The following is a 17,936-nucleotide window of genomic DNA, read 5'->3' as shown; positions in this document are numbered from 1 at the left end:
CTACGGGACCTGTCTATGCCCCACTGGAATACAACAAGCCCAGAGTCACATCTGTCTTAAACCTGTGGATTTCAGCAATTGTTTCTTTCAAGCATTACCTCCTCACTGGTATGCAGTGACCTTAGATGCAAGGAACAATCAGCAGGGTTCATTCAGATAGATATTCTAATGCACTTTCCCTTAGAGATGCTGCAAACATGTTTGCAAGACAGACATAGTTACTGCTCTTTCAAGACTCCGTATGACCTTTAACATCATTTTCCACGAAAGTTAATTTCTATGATTAATGCAATATACTAAAACCCATAAATCTGATCATTTGAAGGATTCAAATTAGGAATTATTGACAGCTGATAGAACAAAAGTGCAGAGATGAGGCAGATTTTCTCATCTGTCCATCTTAATGTTGGAATACATATTGATTAAAATATGACATGGTATAGAACCCACCATAAATCTAAAATCTATTAGATTAACACAGGCATTCAATTAACATAAAATGACAACCTAAGAGAAAAGCCTTGAATATCCGCCTATCTCAGTTTGTAATATTTTAACCCACCTATCAGGGTAAGTTTGGAGGTAAACAGAGATGTGTGCCTGGTAGGTTCACCTTGGCTCAGTACCTGTGTGTGCACACTGAACCCTCAGGTGAATATATTCCCAGTGCACTCAGGTGGCTCTCTGATTTTTCAATTGAAAATGCTCAAATATTCAAGCTCAGCTTGAGTACAATACAAAACTGTATATGAACACAATACAAATATTGTATTTGAGTACAATGCAAAACTGTACCCGTGACAATAAGGCTGCTATTTTTAAAAGTGTCCAGTTTAGTGTCTGCATTATGCATGAATTTCCTGGACCTAGAAAGCCTCTTCTACCTGAAGCCACCTCAGCAATTATTCCTTCCTTCAAAAGGCTGAAATATCATTAGATGCAACAAGAACATTTGCAGAGGAGTGAACTTAGAAGGTAGAAACCATGAAAACGACAGGCACACAAAAAACAGAATGTCCTTTTCTCGGCAGTGACCCCAAGCAACTCTCAGCCTGTGTGTTTCTCAGCAAGGTCCAGATGCAGAAACCTCTGAAATCTACAACTGCAGATGCTATTCCACTGAAAATTTCCTTTCTATCGCCTTGACCAAAGCATGCTGCCTGAAGCACCCAGAAGAGATTGCTTGAAATGGATTTTGGGCTTTCTACTGCCTGTTCAAAATCAGGAAGCTGGAGGGGTAGTGTTGGAAAACAAGTTCCACGCAAGTGGCCCGGTGCTGTCAAGCACAGAGGAGGCTCGCTTTCAAGTACACTTGGCACCCTTGCTAGATGGATCTCCTTTGCAGAAGCACAAAACTCAACCCCAGCGACAAATGAAAATTCTTCTCATGTGTAACTGGTCGGGACTGGGACTGCCCTCACTGGATAGGCATGGAAATGTGGGGGGAGCACTGGGGTTTGGGTCAAAACCCCAGGAACCAGGGTTCAGGCTTGATTCTCAGAAATGCTGCATGTTTGTGATATCACTTGATTTTAGCTGGAGTTAGAACCACTCACGCTTAAATCAAGCTCTCAGGGACTTTTCTTAAGTCTGGAAAAACCTGCCCATCTAAAAAATTGTCAGCTATTACCTATATGCCTAGTTTTCATGCCCTGGCTTGGAGCCCTTACACATGCAGAAAAGCATGTTTCTCTGTGTGTACAGGCTCAAGGGTTCCCTCGAGCTGCTGAAATAAATCCTTAAATGAATCCTACAGTCCCTGTCCCCAGCTGCTCCACTACAGCAGTGCCATTCCCAACACAGCTGCAGTTAAGCTGGCTGAGGCCGTCTGTTCCTTTCTCCTTCTGGCCAACTCATCCTATCAGGGCCACCTTTTGCCAGCCTTATTCTTTCCAGTAATCAATAATTACCTTTCTCTGCTCCCACTGATGACTTCTGGAAGGGGTAGCCTTATGTCACTGTAGCAATTGAAACCATAATCTGTGCTCTAATGAGTATTTGTCTCTGGTTCACAACTGCAAATGGGAAAGCGTTAACCCAAAGTCCCTGCAGAAGTTGACAGGGAAAGTCTGGCTGGCTGGAGCTATACACAAGCAGTGAATTCTCCCAGGAATGAAATTACTATGTATTATTAGTCTGTATATTACGTTCACATTTTAAAAGATACTAATTTTCTCTCTTTCTCTCCTTTTCTCCAAAGTACTACTATTTAGGACTATAGATACATAATTGCTCAGAAAAGCCATTGTCCATGTTCTCTTAATATATCCATTATATTTAAGCTATCTTCAAGCCTCTATTCAAATGCAACTTGCTAATATTTTTATTATAAGATTCTTTATTTCCCGTGAAGCTAACTTTCATATTACATTTTCCCCTCAGAGAGAAACTGAAGCTGTTAACCAAGAATGTTGCAAACCAGCAATATGGGAAACAAGCAAGCTTAAATGTATTTTAAAAACATTTGCATGTGGATTTGTTAAATGTTTAATTTTTTAATATTGTTTAATTGTAATAATTTTCGATAAATTGGAAATTTGCTGTTCTGAGCTGAAAAGTTCTGAGGTTCTTGCTAAAAAAAAAAAAAAAAAAAAAAAAACCAAAAAACAGTGCAGGATTTCAACAATTCTTTGAGCAGCAATCCCAATTGTTTCACACTCAGCAATTCAACCTACCTGGCTTTCTCCACCACCATCAGCAGAGGGAAAAAGGTGGTCTAACAGACTGGCATTTCAAAGGCAAAAACAAGCTTGCTGAAAATTCCCTAACAACTCAAAGTGCCAAAGAGGCTGCTGCAGCACAGGCCAGGAGTCCCAAGAGCAGTGAGCTCCAGATGTGCCAGGAGAAAGCCTGATGCAGCGTGACTGCCAGCCTTGTCCCCGCTGCAGCTGGTTCTGCCTGCACAAATAAGATCTGCTGAAGTGCTCAAACTTCTGCTTGTTTTCATAAATCAAACTAAACCCACCCAGTTTCTTTTCCTCCTTTCTCTTGTACTTTTGTGCTTAAAAGAGGCCAATAACTGAGTGAGTACGTAATTAGTATAAATAGAAACTGAATTGTGGCCTCACCCCCAGAAAACAGGGGCTTCTTGAGATTAATTGGAAAAGCAAAGAAAATAACCCACTTCAGCTGAAACTGTTTCTGAAGTGCCACGGTAAGCTCCATATGATATGAATACATAACCTTCATATAATAACTATACAGAACCAATGCTTTTAATGTGTCAGATGTGGCCCATCATACAATGAAGCTCTTGAGGTCTGCAGAAAGCATCCCTGCCTCTCACTGTGCTGCTCATGCTGTGGGTTATGGGTCCTGCACACTGACGCTGCCTCTGGGATACATCCTTATCCCGGTGGCACCACCAGAAACCCAAAACCTCTAAGCCAATGCTGATGCATGGCATGCAGCCTCTGTGCCCTGCTGCACCACGGCCAGGATCATGCAGGGCTGCGTTTCCCCTTCTTGCCGACTCCCTAGCAGAGCCACAGTTCCCAGCTCTCTCCATAAACTCCCCTCTCTGAATGTTGTAAAGCCCACTATGATGACTATTTACCAGGCTAAATATAGGCTTCCCAATATTTAGGCCCATCATAGGTATGAAACTGTATTGTGGTGAGTCCACTACATTACTAAGCAAAATAACCACAGAAAATTGAATAAACAAGTAACCAAAATCTCTCACAAACAACCCATTTACTAAAAATGCGCCACCCCTTTGGACTGAATACCTTCTGTGCAATCCGACAGCATGGACAATGGGCTGAAATACAAAGTGAACATGATCTCTGCACAGCGATTTTGGCCATCCAGAGCCATGTTGGGGTCAAACCAACTCTCTGTACATTGCCAGATGAAAACTCGGGAGAGTTATCTCCTTTGGAGAGACAGAGCCAGACCAAAATTGAGATCCTAACAGGTCTGAGCAGCTAGCTTGCAATGTATACTAGCAGACCAGGATGCAATCTACTCTTGTGCCCTTCTCCAAAGGGGTGAGTCCCGACAAGAGAAGCTCCCTGGCAGAACTGCATCCCATGGGCTGATCAGGGAATGCTGTACCCCAGGGATGAAATATATTTCTCACAGTACACCAACATCAGAGCAAAAGGCAAATACATGCCCAGTATGTAATCTCAGTTTATGCTGTGTGGAAATGGATCATTACTTTTCACCTAGTAAGACTTGCTATGAGTTACAGCAATTAGCAGGAGAAAAGTGGATAGGGAATCACCATGGGATACTGAACTCCCATAGGTCTAATAGTGCTACTTGTAGCTTTGAATGTGGCATCACCTTGGTGTTAGGCTGTAGTTAAGACAGACACACAGGACTTTCACAGCAAAGATATCAGGAATCAGTGTTTTCACCTTCTGAAGCAACAGACCACTCAGCTCTTTATGGAAAGACAGGACTGCATACTTCGCATATAATTCCAACTGCACTAACTTTCATCAGTATTGAGTTTAATTTGAATAATGTTAACAGCCTCTCAGACCCTTCCGGAGTAGTTTAATGTCTGTAACATACACTAATGCTGGAAGAAAAATGACATGCTATTGTGTGTTCAGACACCCATGGTATTTGCTATTTGTTTGGAGTTTTACGGAGTTGGGAAGACAGATGGGAATTTTTTTTGTTACAGCCATGCAAATTATAGCAACATTACTAGATGCCTTGTAGGAAGTCTCAGTATGATAATAAAGCCTCTAGATGTGACTTGTAAATTGAAATTAAGTTTTTTTCCATTGAAGAAACATGAAGTAGATTGAGTATGGCTTGAAAAAAGAATATCAGCAACTTTCCCAACAGGCTGAGGGCACAAGTCACCATAACATTATCCTGTTGCAAACCTTTGTGGTCCCACAGGGAGTGAACCCTGAAGTCATAAGTGTTTTATTTGTTACTTAAATTCACCCAGCTCTACATAAATAACTCGGAACAAAAAACCTCCAAGCCCTGAGAGTCTGAGGTGCACACTGTGCAAAGGAGATGGCTCCTCAGACTCCCATGATGGGAGGCATTGCTTCCTCTCCTTTCAAAAGCTGAAATGACACCCCAGGCACCCTCAACCCTTGTGCTAAACACCTGGGTTCACGCCGATCTAGCTGGAGTGAGGTGAGTCCTTCCCAGGGTGGACACGGCCCTGTCTGTGCATCCTCAGCAATAGGTAAGCTTCCAGTTTGAACAGACCTTAGGTAAAAAAAAAAAACAAAATAAATATAGAAATGGTGGAACAAGGTGTTCCTTCTCTGGTTTGTGGGTTATGAGCTCCCTCTTGTGGCGCTCTTAAGATTTCCACCTATATTCCAAACTCCAGGAAGCCAGTCACAATGTTAAGCCTGGATGGGCACCCACTGGTACTGCCATGCCCCAGATTTCCCCAGCACCACCAGTACAGTTCTCTTTTTGCCCCAGCAACTTGCTGCTTCACTTTTCAAATTCTGTTAAAATCCTAAATGTAAGAAATGTGCATTCTCACTGTTCGCTCCAAGCCCATACGAGCTCCAAGAAAGGGTTACAGCTGAAGCATTCCCCTGCACAGGAAGGCTCTTGGCCAGCCCTGCTGCACACCACACAGGACCAGGGGAATGCAATAGGTCCCCTGGGTGCTAAGGGGTCCCCGGTACACCCTCACTTCCTGGACACCCCTAGAGGACCACTCATCTGCTAGCCTTCAAAGCTCAGGTCAGTGGTAGCACTGCTCTGCAACAGCCCTCCTGGGGTCAGCAGCCTTGCAGGATCTTTCAGTCAGGATCCTTGCAGGGATCTCATCCGTTCCTGAACTGTCCCGTGTCTGAAGTCATATTCCCACAGCTGAAATCAAATATTTACACTACCACAATGCTAGGCCCCATGTTTCCCCCCAGTTAGATGATTTTCTTTCTGAAGTATCTAATTAGGCCACTTTCAGGGAGAGGAAATGGAATTGTTTGTAGAAGGTTTCCTCCTGCAAGATTTCACACCAGCCCTTTATAGACAGGCTGAGACCTGCTGTTTGTGGCTGCTTCTAATGCTTTCCCTGTGAGGTGTGCAGTTGAAGGTCTGACAGCTCCATCCACCCACTGTGCAAATCCTGGTGCTTCAGTACCTGCTCTAGCCCTGACCTTTGGGCTTCCACTGTGCAGCACAGCAGATCAGCTCACTGGTGGCATCTTACAGGGACATATGTTTTTACACCCACTACAAAAGGAAGTATGGCTATGGAAGTGTTTCTAGAGGCAAGAAAGATACAAAAAAGCACAGCTGAAGTACAGCTGACCCCGTAATATTTTTTCTTTTACATGGGTGCCTCATTTACTTCTTTAACAAGCCAAAGAGAAGGACCTTGCAGCAAAAGGCAACTGCACCAGGAACACAGGGACACGGCTTACCTATGGTTGAACTCAAACTAGCTACTACTATGCCACTTTTATCTTGAATAAAATCCATAAAGTATCACCAGGAAAGAGAGGAGGACAGAACTATAATACCCATAAAACATCTTACAGCACCTACTTCCAATAAACATGGTTAAAATGCGGGGCTTGAAAGCAGCAAGATGTCAAGGAAGGCACTTGCTAATCAAATATATGTGAATAGCTCTACACTAAATGTTTGGGAGGTTTAAACCCCAATATTGTGGTAGTTTCCCTTCTTGAACATATCTTTCTAAAATTGTTTTGTATAAAGATGAGAGAAGTGTAAAAAGCAGAAGTGGAAATGTTGCACGATGTGTTGCAGAAATTAGAACTTTTTTGACAAGTGATCATGTTTCTTAAAAAAAAAAAAAAGAGTCATCATATTACAATCTACAGCTGAGTTTCTTCAAATTCTTGTTGGATGTCACTCCAAACGCACATAGCCAGAGCAGTATGCCCCATAAAAAGTAGATATATAGTTCATTCAGACAGGGAACAATTGCTAAACAACTAAAGATGGATGAGAGGCTGTGAAGAATGCATGTTTTTCAAAGAGAAAGCTACCAGGCCAACCAGCTCAGTACATTTGAAATCATCAGAACCATACCAAAGTCCAAGAGTAACTGCAATTTCTAATAAAATTTCTGATATTCTACAAATAGAATATTATGTACCCTTTCTTACACATCCATCCTAACCACAAAGTACTGTGATATGACTTTGTGTGCATCACATGCATTTTGTATACATTAGCATTCAGGGAGCTCTGCATTGTAATGAAAAGAAGGAATCAAAATGTCCACGTTGCACAAGAAAGCAAACTTATAAAACTGCCATCTCATGAACGTAATTTATTTGTTTGGAAAGACAAAGGATAAAACATTCTCACAGAACCATAAAGTCTCCACAACCACAAGGCAGGGAAGCACATGAATATGCCAGGCAAGAAGTTTTCAATCCCTGGTGCCTCAGCTAACAACGGGGTAAGGAGTCTTCTCAACCAGTTGTGTTCTTCTCACTCCTAATTGCAGGGACCTATGAGGAATCCAGAGATGTATTCACAAGTTTTCCTCTACTAGACAGGGGCACCTTGGATAACCTTCATCCAGTTTTATCCATGGCATGAAATATGATCGTACTTCTCCATTTTATTTCACTGCAAAAAGGAACACCAGTTTTTTAAGTATCTTCTGGGCTATGTGTTGCTATATATCTTGGGCTGTATATTTTAAATATCTATTGGGCTATGAGATGGCTGAAGAACCCTCTTATTTAGTGTTTTATTTGCAAGTCCTTAAGAGAAGGAGATGTGGAACTTTTAAGCAATGCTACAGGCATAAATACTCAGAAAAGCAGTGGCCTTAGGCAGGTCTTTGCACTGTCAAATTCTACAGGTCCGTGTTTAGGATTAAGATGAGCCACTGAGAGCTGGCATGTCTCATGGAATTGAAAGAATGGAGAATAAATTAATAGATAATAATTGCTACACCTCAGGGATTTTGTGTCATTCTTCTTTCACGTACTACTGCCAGCCCTAGATAAGTGGAGTGCAGTTCCACAAGATCACAAAGGTGTGTTTCTTCAAATGTGTATTAAAAAAAATCAGAGCTGAAACAAAGCTGTTCAGGTAGCTGGACATCTGCACATACAGTGTACTAAATTCTAAACATACATGGTCTCCAAAAATAGGACATCTCCCATGGTAAGGAATCAGAAGTAGTGCAATAAGAACATAGCCGTTGATATGGAAATCAGTTTACCTTATGGAGAAGCATCTCATTGAAGTAGCTCCTAATTTTCCACCCAGCCCAACTGAATTGCTTTCTATGCCAATAGAGAAACTGGGGGGGATACAATGCTGACAGGAGACAGCTCTGCAGCACATTGCACCCTTAGCCATCAGGAGTCTCTGTCAGTAGATGCAGACGTTTGGCACTCCTGGCTGCCAAGAGCACATCTTGAACAAGGACGTGCTCTGTGTCCCCATGCCATCCACCCTGCCAGAGCGCAACAGCAAACAAGTGCTCACTGCACTTTGGTAAAGCTAAAATGGTGTAAAGCTGGACAAGGGGGCATGGAGCAGGGCTGGGGGTCAACGTACTGACAGCAGGGAGAGAAATGAGCTATGACACCATGAGAAAGAATAGTTCAGAAAGTATTCCCAAATGGCTCTGACCCCAAAACTGAACACCAAAACTGGCACATAAACATGCATTTATGTATCTTGAGATGATGTGATTGCATGACTATCTGCATACAGGATGCAGACATCTTAATAACTTGAAAAAAAAAGGATTTCAAATACAAACTATCTAGAAATACTCCCATTTTAAAAAAATAAATCTGTTTTGCGTCATCTCCTTTCAATAACTCTGGTTACCAGAAACAGGCAATATAAGCTTGGTGAGCAGTGACTTCACTAACAGCAGACACAACTGTGGTCATGGCCATGACTGGGTCACCTCTTGCTCAGAGTAGCAATACTTGCTTCTGGAAAACAAGTTTTTATCCAGCATTTTAAAAATAGGCTGCTTCAAAGAGGAAGGGAATCAAATGCTGCATCCATTAGGGATGAGCAGTAAGTTACCAAAGGCAGGGGGGAGGGATTCTTTTCACTGAACAGCTATCTGTCAGGAATACACACCCAATATGTGGGTTACTCTCTCCTCATCAGAGTAGTGAAATCAGGCCAGGCCTCCTGCATCCTGGATAAGTTTGCTAACTGCTCAACTGGCGGATGAAAGGGCTGTCATCTCCTAATCTGCCTTTCTGACAGTCTGGCCCTGCATGGTTTTTCTGTTTTGCTTTTTCCACTCTTCCTAGAATTGCCTCAATTGATATAAAGCACAGTATTTTCTATGTTTCATATTATTAGACAAACTAGAAAAATAAATACTTTTTGGTTGAGATTGATTTTTTTTTGCCCTGCAAGACAGCCAAACCAAAAAGTCAATTGTTAGCACAGTTGTAATAGGGACAGCAGTCTGCACTCAGCATTGTGGGTTGCAGAGCAGAGTAGGCCAATACCACATCCTAGAATTCAATTTCCACTTCCAAATTTGGTGAAAGAAGAGATCCAAAATGATAGGCGACTCTGGATCCATGGAGCTCCAAAAATGCCATTGCCTCTAAATTTGTTCTCAGCTTTACAGCTCAGGTCCCAATCTAGTGCTACATGAACATTTGCTATATGAACTTTTGCTCCCTCCCAACTTGATTAAGAGCAAAGAAACAGATGGATCCATGCTGTTCCTTTGTAGCTGAGAGATTAATGTTTGCATTGCATCAGACTGCTCGTGTTCACGCAAGGGAATACTGCTGTTGTCCCTGCAACTGGCACCTGCATTGCCTGCTCTAGTTGGTATTGGAGGTAGGAAGGCTATGTAAGGCAATGTGAACAGTGCCTTAGGTTTGGTTTTAAGTATATGAAATGATTTGGAAGCATGACATGGTGTGAAAAACGGCCATGCCTCCAATAGCAAACTTTGCTGTACTTCACCACCCACCAATCGCAGCTCACACCTCTGCTGTACATCACTCTGCTAAATGGCTGTCACAGAGCACGTCTTCGGGAAGGGTGTCAGAAAACAAACTTGAGTGTTTTCTGCTGGATGCTGAACCTGCGGGTAATAGCAACACGAAGACAGGAATGCTCCAAAACTGCACTCACAGTGCTGCCACTGATAAATTAAACTGAGATGGAACTCAGCTCTGCAGCCAGTGCAGGTACCCTGAAGTCAGGCACAGCTCATTTCTACCCATTCCTGAGCAGCAGAAAGAGCTGCATCTTCATATGCTATGGCCAGGGTCTGACAAAGCAATGGCACAATATCAGCAATGATGAAAAGAGATGTTTTTGTCTGTGGTATCAGGATTAGATGCTAGGGGTGTCAAGCTGCAGGAGCCTGGAAAGCCTCAGCCATCAGCCCTCCTGGATCTGAGCTGAACAGCGCTTTGAGTAATTTACAGTTTAAAACACTTAGATGAAAAAGAATGAACAAAATTTCATAGAATCATAGAATCATAGAATAGTTAGGGTTGGAAAGGATCTTAAGATCCTCTAGTTCCAACCCCCCTGCCATGGGCAGGGACACCACACACTAAACCATGCCACTCAAGGCTTTGTCCAACCTGGCTTTGAACACCGCCAGGGATGGAGCATTCCAGCTTCCTTGGGCAGCCTATTCCAGTGCCTCACCATCCTCACAGTAAAGAATTTCTTCCTTATATCCAATCTAAACTTCCCCTGTTTAAGTTTTAACCCATTACCCCTTGTCCTGTCACTACAGTCCCTAATTTAAATCAGAAAGTAGCATTATTCCCTATGAGTTCCACTGAATTATCCAATAGTTAGATCTTCCTTGTCCCCTGTGCCACTGTTTTTGCCTGGGTGTTATAGCAGGATTTTGTCCCATGTACTGGACCTATAACTAATTACAGAAAGCAGACAGGTCCTCAGAGAAACCTCAGCCTGGCAGAGCCATGATGGTTCTGGTGGCCCTGGAGGCTGGACACAGGGGGTGACACTGAGGAGTTTGGGTGTGCAATGCCTGAAGAGGCCACCATGAATGACAAACACTTATTTTGGCTTGTCACTGTGAAAGAGGATGGACTTTACATGATTTACTGTGAAATCTGTGAATTTTAATAACCACTACCATCTATCAGGACATCTATCATACCATATCTTTTGCAGCTGTTGAAAAACAATATTGGTGCTTTCAATGCAGTTTCATCACAGACTCAAAAAAGCCTAAAACAAAATTGAAAAACAAAACCCAGCCATATGCCTACTTGACCTAGGATACATAAACCTGTTGTTCAATCCAGAGGAGGGATTACAGCATTACTTTTTAGTAAGTTGCTTTTCATATGGAAATTTCTTTTCACAGTAAAGCTTTGTATTTCATGGCATCAACATAAAAAACATCCCTATTTTTAGTTCCCTGATCATGGACATATAGATTTTTATAGTGTCTGTGAGCATACATTAACGTTAATTTCCCCATTCTCCTTTGTACTTTGTTAATGTCACAATCTGCTGTAAAACCTTGCCAAGTTTCTTAACTGTCATGTTAATTCCGAGACCTAGTCTGCACTCTCTGACATTTCAGGACAGAACATGGCAGTAAAAATAGATTAAAACCAGCTTATAAGTATTATAAAATCTAGAACTTTACAGATGGTGGAATTATATCTGCTGAATGGAAATCTTAGCAACTCGGAGCACAATAATATTAGAATAGCCTATTGATTTCTAAGACAAATATTTTCAGAAGTAACATAATGGTATCTGAATAGTGGGCAAAACCCACAAAAATGTAGGAAAGTTGGGTGGGTTTTTTCCTTTTCTAAAGCACCACTGTGAATGTGCGTATCATGTTGGTGCTAGTATTAAGTTTCAAAGCTTTTCTGTACCATATAAATAAAGGACATAATAAGATCTTGATTTTATTCATGGTTAGTTCAAAGTTCACACAAATTATTTCACACAGGGGATTTGTCTGAGGGTTTTGGCATTATAGAAATGCATTAATGTACTTTAGATATTAAATGACAATGCCACATGGTAAGAAATTTGCACGAACGAGCAGGAAATTAGACACTGTTTCTTTTTTTTTTCTTTTAACTGATTGCTAAAGAATGCACTGTTTAAATGTGGACTATCCATTTCAAAGGGAAGCTTTCCCTGATTTCAGGAAGTTTAAAATCAGCTAATCAGAAAGCAATACAAAGTTAGAGTTAAATATTTTTTTAAAGGAAACTGTTTCTTTAAAAAAATCCTTTCCCCTTTTCTTTAAGGAGTACTTATTATTTCCATCATCCTTGTTGAGTTGTTGATGAATAGCTCACATCGTTTGCCAAGCTCCACCCTCCGTCTTTTTTCTAAACCCTTTACTCATTATTTGCTCAGTCTTTTTCCCACAGCCTAGACAGCCTGTCAAGGCAGCTTAAATAAAACACTGTATTAACATTAGGAAATGGCATTCAGTTCCCAATTGATCTCCTAATACTTTATGTTGAAATGATAATTGGTACAGTCTTCATTGAAGAAAAAGAGAAAAAAACTACTTTTCAGTCACCACAAGGTATTATCTTAGCTAATGTATTCACAACCAAACAGATACATTTTTAAAATCTCCCCATCTGCTGGAGACTGCAGTTCACAATTCTTTTCAGCTGACATAATCCAGATTGATTCGTTCAGCAGATAAAATTCAGGCCACTTCTGCCCTTTATAGGAGCAACATAATACCAGTCTTTATTCACTAACAATGTAACATAATGGGATCGGAATGTGCAAAATGACTGTTCTTAAATTACTGTGACACACAAGGGTCCAACACAAGCTGTGGTTTAATGTAAAAAATCATTAGGCACAGATTACTAAAGTGGTCCTGCATTAACAAGGTCAAACCAAGACTGTTTATGATATTTTCAGGAGGGAAAAAAAATAACATATTTGCTAATATTAGATTATGAATTAATTTTTAAGAGGGAAAAAAAATCTGCAGGCTTTTTGTTTGTTTGTTTGTTGTTTGTTTTGTTTTTTTTTGTTTGTTTGTTTTGTTTGAATTTTTTTCCTGCCCCCATGAAGAAAGTGCTGTTTACTCAATAATGGGTGCAACAGTTAAAGGTTCTATAAAGACCTTTTCTGCAGAGCCAAGTTGATCTATTACACACTGAAGCACACACAGAGAATCTAAATATCAAAAGGTTGTCAAGAGAGTTGCCAGAAACAAATATTTTGGTGCACTGCTATATCAAACATATTTTGAAGACCGTCAGATTATTATTAATCCATTGCAGGTCTTTTCTTTTGATAAAGCCAGGGACCATTTGAAAGAATTTAGCAAGTTTCCACACCTCTGCAGGGGTTTTGCGTCTATGTAAATTGTTGTTGCTCTAACAATATGTCCCTCTTACACTTACAAATCAACCTCTCTGAACAAAAAAAAGCCAAAGTGAAGAGACACAGTAAATTTCATCCTTAATGGATAAGTCTTTGCACCCTGAGAGTCTGATGGGAATTTAAGATCATTTAAGATATGAATTTTGTTTGTACAGTTATTTCTTCTTATCTGATAAAATCCTAAATTTAATAAGTCTTATTCAAGAAATCCATTATATCATCACACAGTGAAATAAAGGAATAAACAAATATCTATATTTGCAAATATATAAATAACTATTTCCAAATCTATAAAAAAAATCTGTATGTTCCTCTTGGCTTTGGTTGGGAGGCTAACAGTATCAGAAGGAAACCCAGCATTGTAGAGATGGGCTAGGCTTGCTCTTGCAAGGCAGCCAATTTGGGCTGTTGATGGAACCTAACCCAGAAGTATCACAGCTCAGCTCCTGGAAGGAAAAGTGGGACTACAAAAATAATAATGACAACAAGAAGCCATTTCTATCCTGGTTTGTATCTGGAGGTCCAAATCAGGTGGCTGTCACAGGAATGGAGGTATTAAAATTCCCCACACTCCAGTTTCCCATTTTGACCTTGTCAACAGTGAAAATAGAATTTTGCTGTCCCTTACTACTGTGCCAAACTACTAGAGCTGGGTAAGTTTTGAAATCAGTTGCTTTCCTTTAAGCTACTGCTCACCTGTGGTAAATATAGAAGCAATAAATGTATTTTAAACACAAGTGCATGGCAAGCAAGACTTCCCCAGTTGCATGCTACATCCTCATATGCCCATTTCATCAACTGACAGAAACAGCCTCAAGAAACCCAGGTAAAAAATGACAGCTACAAACGCAAAGGATAGCTGGAGAGGAATACATCCATTTTGAAATTGAATGTGAACATCACTAGACTCTCTCTATAGAATGGTTGCACCCTGACTCCCAAGGCAGGCAGCTGGCAGTAAGCATCAAGAGCAATATTGCCACCAGTGTTGCAGCCACATCAAACCCAGAAAGTGGTCCTTAAAATATTTTCCTTTGAAAAATTCCCATAATTTTTATCAATTTATGGCAAAATACTGAAGTGTTTCACAATCAACTCCACCTAAAGCAGTGTGAGAAATTAATATATGAAAGTTGATGTCCAGACCATAAAATAAGCTACATCCCTAGCGTCTTCTGAATAACAAATGTGTTTAAATGACATATGTTCTGCTAAGGTGAACCTCATAATCACAAAAGATGATAGTTTTAAAAAGTAATGAAAACTAACTGCATAACACCAACAGTCTTGGAAACTCATTACATTCAAATATTTACATATTCTAGTGAACTTAGAATGTCAATTTTGACTGCACAAATCCAATAACTGAAACATATGGCCTGGAAACCTGCAATCAATATAAACCTTTTAGAGCTCAAGCTTCAAAAAGTTATATCAAATATATATTCGATGAGAAGAAGGTTAATTGAATAATTGATTACTCAGTTACAATTAAGTGCTCTTCAGATATCTTTGGGAAATACCGAGATAAAATAGTGATAGATATTTATTTGTTTATCAGCTATCCCGGATTTATAGCTATCGTTTATTTTTTATTTCCTAAGTCAATTTTAACATTTATATATTTTAACAATATAGTCCCCAGTGAGAATCAATATACAGGCTTTTTCCACCACAGGGCTATCAAAAGCCAGCCTAGAAATCTATATCCACCAATTCAGCCAATTTCAGGGCAGACTTCAGCCTGATAAACACCTTGCTAAAATATTCAGACTTTGTCTCCAGTTGGCAGTTATGTAGACAGACCATGCAATATTTGTAGCAATAAAGGTTAACCAATAGTAACTGTGCTGATAAACTCTGAGCTTAACAACAGCTAAGTGAAAAGATGGCCCTTGGAAAGAAAAAAAACACAAAAAATCCCACAAAAAAACAAAGCATGCTGTTTGCATGTTTTAACAAAGTACTATTTCTTATCAAAATACAAACATGTTCATAAAAGTCCCTCCCCTACAGCAACAGCCAAGAGGATCCTTGGGATCTCTGGCGTATTTTAAAGTTGACTAAACAATAAATCAGATAGAATTGGGTCTTCAGAGCTGTCTGCACAGAAAAATACTGTTAACTCTTTAGTAGTATTATTTTAATCTAAAATTTATTTAGCAATAGCACCTATGTTCTCAGCAAGGTGGAAATCATTGCTGTGTCACATACTGTGTATACAGTCATTATTTATAGACAGATATATACATATACATGGGGCCCTGCATCTAGTGACTGATGAGCTAAATAAGGCTGGGTAAGATTTGTTAAAATATGCTGAATTCCTCTGAAGATGGTAAGACAAATTACAAAACCTCACTCTTCCTCTGCTAGATGTAAAGTCTTTCAGCTCTTTCCTGCATCCATCTCCAAGACATTAGGATAACTACCATAAAACGGTACTTAAACGCCCCCAGACACAAAGCCTCCTATCTTTCAGGGTATAGCTCTGCATTAACTTCAAAACCTGAAGCCTTCTCTCACGTCAATGGCAATTCTATACAAGGCATATAATAAAGAAAGGTACTAAGTTGTTGAGGCAATATTTCAAATGTTTTCATTGGTGTCTCAGATTACAGCACGTGATAATAAGGATGAGGAAAAAAACCCACATTCTCACTAAATAAGAAAATCTTTTTTTTGCAGATATCCTTCTGTAACAACAAATGTCCACGGAGGGATGTGTTTCAGGGGAGATAGCTAGTGCAGTCCATGAGGAAGACTGAAAAGAAATGAAAATTCACTTTTCTTTTCTTAGTCTAAGTAACTGCTACACCTAACACTTGAAATGCTCAAAACCTTGCATGAATTATCCTTTCCAAGAAAATAGAATTCCTATTAGATCAGTCTAAGCTCCGAGTAAGTCCACTGGATTCTCCTTTTATTCTCCCTCTGCCTGATAGCAGCAGTGCCAGATACAGGAAGAGAAGTGCATGTGCCACAAGAGCACTAAAATCCCATCAACTTTGCTCCTTGGCCTTAATACTTCTTGGATAAAATGCATCACTTTACACTTTGTTCTTTTAATCTTCCACCCTACTGGAGTCCAAGTTAGGCAGAATTAGGTCCTCCAAGATCTACTAAGCTATTGTGTATTTTCAACGGCTGACAGAAGAATCTGGTCTTCCAAGGATATTATTATTTAATATGAGCTTTCAAAACAGAACACTTGGGCTCCATGGACAACAGACATACCCTCTTTACACACTGCACTTTATAGTATGTCAAGGGTGATGTATGCTTTATGTTGGGCCTCATAACAAAATGACAGGCGTTGCTGTCCATTGACAAAACCACATGACAGCGAGGTGTCACAGACAGAGAGTGCAGATGTATTATCACTCCACCACTTAGACAGGAATGACATCCTTTGAATCTCAAGAGACAATGTCACAGGCAAGCGAACCTTAGTGTGCTGGCTGTACACTCACCAGTATTGACAGTCAACAATTCCACGTACATCCATCGTGAAAGAACACTGAGGTCTAAAGATAGCAGATTTCAGATTTCGTTCATGTCATTTTAATACAATGAATCATGGAAGGATGAATATGAACAATATACTTCAAAAAATGAAATTAATATTCTGTATTTATGTCCAATGCTTTGAATGTACTCAAAAATTTTATTTTTTTTATAATTATTTCAAATGTGCCATATTCACATTCTACCCTATTGAGAGAATTATTCAGAAAGATACACCATTAAAATTCTTTATAAAGGAATTTATAAAATAAAATAAGAACTTTTTATATTAATTAGCCCTGATTTGAAAGCCCATAAATTAGCTTTCTTCTGAATATGGCCAAAGATAACATTATAAGCTAAGTCTTACGGGACCTCACAACACTAACATTATATACCTACACTTCAGAAAGAGGCGACAGACTTTCATAGCTCATTTTGCTTATATACCCTACAATATTCCCCAGATTTTGTGAAAGTTTTTAGAACATTTTACAAAATAAGCACTATTTCTTGAAAAATCTCAGGGAAAAAAAAAAAAAGGAAGAGAGCAAACTCTCTGCATTATACAGGTCACAGCACGTTCATCACTACACAGATGTTATTCATAGTCACTGGTCCCACGTAAGTAGGTCATTGGACCTACTTGCCCTTTTCAGTGATCCTGAAATATGGTGGCATACTTGAAAAGCCATATAGAAATGTGGGGCTATCCTGATAAATCATCCCAGGATCAGCTGCTAACTCTTGCATTCAGATTCAGGGAAATGACAGCTGAGTCCTATTAGTAGAGGTGGGGAACAGGGAGCAGAGGTCAAGGGGGCAGTTAGTTCCCGCCTTTCCTCAAAAGGGAGGAAACAGAATAAGGAAAAGTTGAGGTGGAGACAAACCCTGAAGCAAAAGCCTGGAAACAGCAGGAACCTTCTGTGAGAAGGGTGTTTGGGATGGTAAGAAAGCTGAAGGAGAATGGGGGAAGTTGGAAATTTACCCAGGAAGGTACATGGAAGCTGACATTTTGCAAAGCCGGGTGAAGAAATCCCTCCTTCTCCTTCCTCCTGCACCAAGGCAAAGGTGACAGAGAAAGAAAAAGAAGAAAAAGAAAAAAAAACAACCAAGAA

At 40.1% G+C, this 17,936-nt stretch overlaps 1 protein-coding gene across 1 annotated transcript in view; it reads right to left on the bottom strand.

Annotated features, from left to right (window-relative positions):
• Positions 1–17,936, bottom strand: part of ZNF536 (zinc finger protein 536) — a gene marked incomplete at both ends in the record, with an annotated part of 188,691 nt that overhangs the window by 30,693 nt on the left and 140,062 nt on the right. The window lies entirely within an intron of this gene.

Source organism: Psittacula echo (assembly GCF_963264785.1).
Source record: "Psittacula echo genome assembly, chromosome: Z".
In the NCBI taxonomy this organism is placed as follows: Eukaryota; Metazoa; Chordata; class Aves; order Psittaciformes; family Psittacidae; genus Psittacula; species Psittacula echo.
This window is presented reverse-complemented; position numbering and strand designations above follow the sequence as displayed.